Source organism: Vidua chalybeata, chromosome 4 (genome assembly GCF_026979565.1).
Source record: "Vidua chalybeata isolate OUT-0048 chromosome 4, bVidCha1 merged haplotype, whole genome shotgun sequence".
NCBI lineage: Eukaryota > Metazoa > Chordata > Aves > Passeriformes > Viduidae > Vidua > Vidua chalybeata.
In genome coordinates this window covers 58359193-58367222 of record NC_071533.1, presented here as the reverse complement: position 1 = coordinate 58367222, position 8030 = coordinate 58359193, and positions in this window count along the sequence as shown.

The following is an 8030-nucleotide window of genomic DNA, read 5'->3' as shown; positions in this document are numbered from 1 at the left end:
CTGCTATCCAACTTTTCAAGCCACAACCAATCATTCATTATATCTTTTCCTGAAAATGTGAATCAGATCAATCTTTCATTTGGGTGAGGTGAGTTTTTGGATGTCATTGATCAGAAACAGTGCACCAGAAGAATAGAAAAAATGTATTTTAATGAAATGGTAATGTAAAACAGAACTCTATTAAAATAAAGCTCTTTGCAGTCTGCAAGAAAACAAAACCAGAACCCAAACTGATTGCTAGTTTCTCAAGATATAATCTACATTTGTAGGTTTTGGAAACAAATTAAGAGCCAAGTCAGTAAAACAGTGAGAACATCTTTAGCTTGAATAACTGCTACTGAACTTCCAAGCTGCCACAGCTCCTGCAGCTTCTACAGCTCCTACATCTATCAGGGAGCTCTGTATCCTACAAACCTAGAAGCAGGCAGGCTATGCATGCTCAAAGCAGCCTTGTTCTACATTTTGTTATCCTGAATTTAAGAAAGTAGTCACCAATGCTGCTTTCCAGTGGCTGATCACTTCCTAACCAGGCTTCTCCACATTTTGAACCACTCTGCTGGGTGAAATAAATGAGTGGCATGAAGATTTGTATTTAAAAAAGTTTTTTTTATGTTTGTTTTTTTTTTTTGTTTTGTTTTTTTTTTTTTTTGTTTTTTTTTTTTTTTTTTTTTTTTTTTAATTTTCACTAGACTGTTGCAGCAGATCCAGGAGTAAAGAATAAATTCAAAACCATCTAATAGGTGTTAGGAGAGGAGGATAGGATTATGGCCAGCCTACAGCACCTTAATCTGCTTGTCTCCTTTATTGTGCTGCTCACAGATCTGCTCTGTCGTATGGGAAAAAGTATCTTATTGGTACATGAAATGCAAAAGTCACTGGACAGATATATCTGCAGCTGGGAAGAGGACATTTATGTCACCCAGCCCAACTTAGAAACACGTTTTGGAGGAAGACACACTAATTAGAAAATCCTCCTCAGGACCTCAGGTCAAAAATCACAGAACAAGTAAGGGACAGAAATAATAACAAAAAATGTCTCACTAAAACTTGTGTGTTTATTAATATTCTTTCTATAATTGTTATGTATTACTCTTGGCATTAAGAGGTCTCCAAATGAGTTTGGTCTCCATTGTACTCAGGGCTGCCTGAATGTAATGAAAATAAGAGCCATAGCCAAAGATCAAAGTATATACCAGTAACAATACTCAAACTTTCAAGGCTTATTAACATCACAAACAAAAAATTAAAAAAACCTTTTTAATAGAACTGAGCAAGATGAACTCTGAATCTGGATTAGCTTTCACTTTGGAAGAAGAAATGTATCTTAATAAAGTCAAGAACACTTTCTGCTCTCTGAGGCATGCATTGAAGTGATTAAAGAATAGCTCTGTGGGGTAGTGAGCTTTCAACTGAATAGGTGAAGAATCTTATTCTGAGATCTTTGAAACGGAACAGCAGCTTGGATAAATTGATATCTCTTACAAAAATATAACACCACAGTTAATTAGCAGATTCTGGCACAAAAAAAAACCCAAAACATGACAAAGAATAGAATTTCAGGACAGCTTTCAGGGTTTTTTTTTAATAATTATAATTTGTAAATATAATGTTTATTTTATGAATATATCAATATGTCCCTAAGAAATGCTGAAATGTAGGGCCAGTCAAATTATTATTGAGGAGATACTAATTTATTGCACTTTTTTCTGTTTGTGGTTTATTCTTGATAATAGTTTTATTAGATAGTAGCTAACTATGTATATTTCATAAACTATTTACTTTGACTTTAGATTACTTGACGTATTCAATTGTTTACAATTATGATTTCTATTTCTTGCCCAGATGTGTATTTGTTTTAAGCTGAGCTCTGAACAGTTTTACTATCATCTTGCAGCTATGAAATGTGTTTGCAACATTAGAGAAGTGGTTATGCTGAGAAAAGTAAATCAGCTTTTAGTAGATTTTTCTTTTCAGAAGGAAAAAACTAAATTCATATGTCACAAAAAGGTGAAAGAGCTGCTCAGAACACAGAATCCTCTTTCTGTAGGGAGATTCCTTCAAATTCCTTCAGGTCCAAGGATTTGTGCATGCACAATTTGTTTAGTTATTCTCTGCCCCACCCCTTCATTGGGGAAAAGGCTTCCTTGCTCTTGTCTATCCATGAAGCCCTTCTGCCACTTTTGGTTGCTTTCCTGCTTGTCAGGCTGAACCATTCTCGCGCTTGGAGGAGATGATCTTGAAAATCAGCCAGCTTTCAGGGACTGCTCCTCTATTCCGACCCATGTTCCATTTGGATTCTTCCAAATAGGTCTTTGAAAAAGATAAAATCTGTTCTGAAGTTCAAAATTGTGATACTAATCTTGGCACTTCTCCCACCTCTCAGGACTCTGAATTCTACAGCTCATGGTCACTGGAGCCAAGCCTGCCCACAACCTTGCTGTTGGTAAGTAGAAGGTCTGTCAGAGTGTCTCACTTTGTTGGCTCTTCTACCACCCATGTCAGGAAGTCTGCAGCACTATCCCTGTGCTGCAGGAACTTCCCAGATCACTTGTGTTTTGTTCTGTTTTTAACAGCAGGTATCAGGGTGGTTGGAGGCCTCTGTGAGGACCAGGGCTTGCAAACATGAGACTTTTCCCAGATGTCTGCAGAAGGGCTCATCTGTTCTTCCTGGTCAGGCTGGCAGCAGTAGGTACCCTGCTCAGAGCACCCACATTATTTACTCCTGCTGATCTGAATTTGCAAATTCTGAGCTGTCTCCTCATCCATGCCAGGGCAGAGCTCTGTGCATCCCTGCTGCCATCAGACAGAATTCCCTCCATTCCCCTGGATGGTCCTTCCTGAAAAGCCCTTATCCATCCATGGAAACGCTCCAGTGGATGCTCTGGTTCAGCCCAGTTGCTATGCTTGTGTGAACACAAACATGCTGTTAAACAACTGAGTCATTCCCAGGGTTAAGGCACCATAAATTTTTGTCTAAGCTTTATGTCCCTTCATGAATTAGGACAATTCAGACAGCAGGCAGCATTCTTGTTAACAGCTCATTTTCTCTTCTCTCTCAATCTCCTGTCAGGAAAGAGCTTACAGGTTTTCCTGATGATCCTCTAGAAGAAATCATAGTTATACAGAGAATTTTTCAAACAATAAATTCCCAGGGAACAAAAGAAAAAAAGATTGAAAATATGTTGCAAAACACCAAGTCAAGAAATAGGAAATTTTATTGCTGTACATGCACCCTCAGTCATTGTCATTGCTGGTCCTGAGTTAGCAGTGGTGGAGTGAAATAAGTGCTGGTTACACACATTTTCAACCATGGCTTAGGTATCTTACCCTCTGTTTCTGGAGGGTAAGTGCTCTTTGGAAGCTGTTTAATTCAGTGCTAGCTGAGTCATGGCCATTTGCCTAAATGACCTCCCTCTGAACATGGCATGCTCAAGAAATGCCTCCTGCCTACTTCCTACATCCGCATGTGGAATACGGACTCTGGTAACTTCATGTCTCAAATTCTGTACTCAAAAATCTAGACATATTTTGTACAGTTAAGCTGCTAGATACCTACTGCCCCAAGAAAATATGGAAGTAAACATTCAGCCTATGCAGTGTCCCCTGTCACACATCAAAACAAGCCATAAAAATTGACCTGCAAAACACCTAGAAGTTAGTTTTAAAAATTTGAATAACTGCAAATAGCCAGCTAACAAAAAAGCACTGGTTTGTGGTTAGTGTTCTCAGCTGCTTATCCTTTACCACAAGGTACAAGGGAAGCTCTCTCCACCTGGATGAGAGTAACCTCTTGCCTCATAACAGGATGGGCTGCACAAACCTCACTCACTCACCCACAACATCAGCAAAGGAACATCTCACTGCTAAGAGCAATGACAGCCACATCTAGCCCAGCAGTCAGTGCACTTACTCACTGTGTTTACAGCCTTGAGCACATGTATTTTAGCCAGGATTATAATTGTCTTCGTCACTGTACAGAAAATACACTTTCCTGGACTTTTTTCTATTGAAATATATCAAATTCACCCACGATCATAAACATGGAAGTCAGCAAGGAATGTTGCAATTTATCACAGCTAAAGAGAACATGATTTCTTTGATCTCAGCATCCAGCCATCTGCTACCACCAGGATGTGGTGCTTCAGAGAGGAGAGAGACACTGTTCTTCCTTTGCCCCACGCTGCCCATGAACTTGCAACCTAAACACCAAATCTGGCAATCCTTCTCTTCACAACAAAATTTACTGCGGAAATCTTGACTTTTTCTAACTTAGCCTCAGAGCAGTGACATACATTATAAACTTCAGAAAATAGTCCAACATTGTATTCCAGCATTGCTCTGGACTTTGAATCTCTGCACCTCTCAGACTGGCTGAAAACGAAACAGAAAAGCAGGATTAATAGGTGAGCAACAGGTAATTCGTACACAATGGTGGAATAAAATCTATCTGGCAAGAAAAATTGCTAGCAGAATGATCCTCTAAAGACAAGTAAAAACACGCAAAATAAATGTTTAATATTTTCTTGTTAATGTCTACAGCTTTGTCCTGACTGACTACAAAGAGATGCCATATAAAGTGGATAAACACAATGAGCTCAACATTGCAACTCTGCTGGTTCCTTGTACAGTGTGAAGTGATCCTAAACTACAATTTTTTTCTTCTTTGATCTTCAAGTTTTAAGCAAGAAAAAAGATCATGAAAGAATTTTCAAGCATTTTTTTTTCTTTTAATTCAGTCACACTTTCTGCTTCCTATGGTTCAAATTATTAATTACAAATTGTGTAGATTCAGATGCCAGCAAGTCATTGGCTAAATAACAAATTCAAAAAGGATTCTGCAGCCATTCTCATGACACACCAGAAAGATCCTGTGCCCAGGCAGGACTGAACATTCATTTTCAAGTAACATCTGAAGCTGGACTCATCTCAGTCTTCAATGACTTTAAAGTTACTTGATGTGCTAAATGGACAGGTATTAGTTGGTCATATTTAAAAAGATTAGTTAGAGCTAAATGTTATTCCCAGCTGAAATCAATTAACAAGAATGCATGGGCCTCTACCCCAACAGTGCACTGTAACAGAAGGACCCTTTACAAAGGGTGAGGAAGAGTCTTCAAATATTGTCTTTGTTGTAAGCACAAGCTCAGCATGTACCACCAAAACCTCTGCACACCCTCTGAGGACCAAGCTCCTCAGGACACCTCCAGCACCAGTGGTTGGTTGTCTGCAGGCTGGCTACACAGCACCTCTGGAGACAGGTGGTGGGCTGGCACGTGCTTTCATGGCCCCTGGACACTGCTCCTGCTGAGAATTATAGGCATGCACTCAAGCACTTCCCTAGCACAGGAAAGTACACCAGGCTCACAGGAGAAAACATATAAAGCAAATCCTCCTACCTACCCAGAGGAATTTATAATCTGAAAGACTGGCTGGTCATTTCAGAGTGTTTTATGTCCTAGGACAGGTTAGAGGGAGATGGGAGAATGAAACAAATAAAGGGTGAGAAATAATTTTCCCATTAATCAGTTTAAGGGCATACAATGACATCCATATATCATGGAGGCCTAATTCTTGTCTCTAAATAAGGTATTTGTATGGGAACATGGCCATTTAGGCAGCTGTCTGGTCACCCATGGATGAGAGCAACTGATTTATGTGAGCACTCTGTCCATTTACACACATGAATTACACATTTACTCAGACAATACATGTCTGGGTTTGAAAGCCCAGGTCTCAGTTTGTTAAGAGCTGGGGGAGGCTTCTGAACAAATAATTGATAAACTAAAATCCTTTTGCTGTCAGAAGGGCTGGGGATGCCCAGTATAACTTTTGGAGGTATCTCACAGGCAGCTCAGAGAGAGCTTGATCCTGGGTAGCTGAGTACTCTTTCCAGAAGTGGCTGTATATGGCACACAAAGTGAAGCAGAGCATCAAGCTTGCTTTATGTATCAGTCTTTTTCTGTATCCCATAGGTCCGTGTTTTCCTCACAGCCTTGTCTAGTTTTGAATAAAACACAAAATGATCTCCAAAATTAGACCAATCGATGCACAGAAAGCACTCTGAGCACGCTGTTTGAGCCTGACCTGTGACTGAATGCTCACCATATATTTAGCTCAACCATTTGCAAGTCTGTGATGTTGAACAAATGCTCTACTTTCCACTAGTTTTGCAAAGCACTCCTAAATTTAACTCTGAGTCAACACTGTATGACTGCACATTTAAGCTAACCTGCATAGTCAGCTTATAAATTTTTAAGAAGCTTCTCCTTCTTTAACAGTGAATGTAAATGCAAGTTGTTTGAACAAAGACACTAATTTATCAGTTATAACAATGAATGCATCTCTTTGTCTACTTCTGACTGTGTGAAATATGCATTGTCATTGACATAAATGGAGATTGATGACAAAAATTATGTGTAAAATGCAGAATAAAAATCAGAAGGCCAGGACACTCTTGTATGGATTGCCATATCTCCAGCAATATCAGTGGTGTTAAGACCATTTTTTTAAAGCTGAAGATCTGACTGTTAGCTTCTAACATCTCAAGGTACTTTTGTGATGTGCATTGCCTGTAAACTTTTCACATAGTGCTGACCTTCTTTTGATTTGGAGCAATGATAACACATTGTTTATGTTTTCACTCTGTCTGCAAATTTATCTCCCGTGCAGTTAACGAGTTTTACTTGTGCGTATTGGTATTAAAGTTCTTTATGAGTCTTCACAAGTATATGTTTCTGTTAGAAAAAAGAGAAGCACCATTGTAGCTTCTAGTCTTGACCTATAATGCAGACAAAAGAAAAGAGCTTTATTTTTATTTTATTTGGGGGAAAATGCAGAATTAAATAAATTAAATTATGGATATTCTACAAAAGACCTGCAAATAAGAAAAGGAAAAAAAAACATAGGAAAGAAAGAGATAAATAAAGAGTTTAGAATAGTGATGCCACATTTTCATAAAACAACAGTTTACTCAAAGTCATCTTGCATGTGTTTTGCACAAGGCCACATTCAGAATCACAGACAAATTAGCAAATACCACACTTGTGAGAGCCTTCTCACGTAGCAGCACTGTGCTCTGAGCACCTTTGTGGGATCTCTGATGTGAACCAAGGCCCCACTGAACCAAATGCTGTGTTAACAAAGACGTCTCATGAGCGGTTTCTCAGCGAAAGAATCAGAATGGACACAACTCTACTCTCACCACGACCCATGACCAATGAATGCAAAACCCACCACAACCATTCTTCCCAACTCCAATACCTCCTGCACTTCCAGTTTTGGTGGTTGCAACAACTTCAAAAAGTAGACTCTGCCCTTGCTTTCAATCTTGCTTCAAATAAATATTCAAATGGAGAATAAATATCAAATAAATGGAGATTTTCTTCAATCACAATTTTCCTCATCAGATGTCTCGGCCACACATATTCTTAATTAATGTGTAGGATCTTTCAACAACCTCCACTAGTCTATTTTAAATTTATACTCACTGACAGAATTCAATCAAATAAATTTTTATTATTAATTTTATTATTATTATTATTATTTAATTAATTATATACATAGTCCAAGATGAGAGACTCATGGACTTCAATACAGATCAAGTACTTTGACATGCAAAAAAGCAGAGAAAGTGTAGATGCATGCAATTGTTCTCCTTTTCATGTCCAAATTTATGACTAAGGAAGTAAAAAGGGCCCCAGCCATCTTGAAGAGGAAGAAGGGACAAGAAGATTCACCACTTCTAGTTCTGAGATGATCTGGTTTTGAGCTGGATATCACACTGAGCTACTTCCATGGGAATAAATCCAGATTACACTTTGTCAAGACGCACACACTGAGAAAAAAGAGTCTTTGTCCTCTGCTAAATGAGCAGAGGAAGAGAAGATTTACTTGTAGAAAAACAACAAAAATATTTTCACCTACCTTTTAACCCAGAACACAGGGAAGCCCCAGGAATCTGGTCTCACTTTAGACCAACTGAAGCAGTACTACCCCAGGTATATGAGCAAGCAGCAAAGGCACCTCCATCA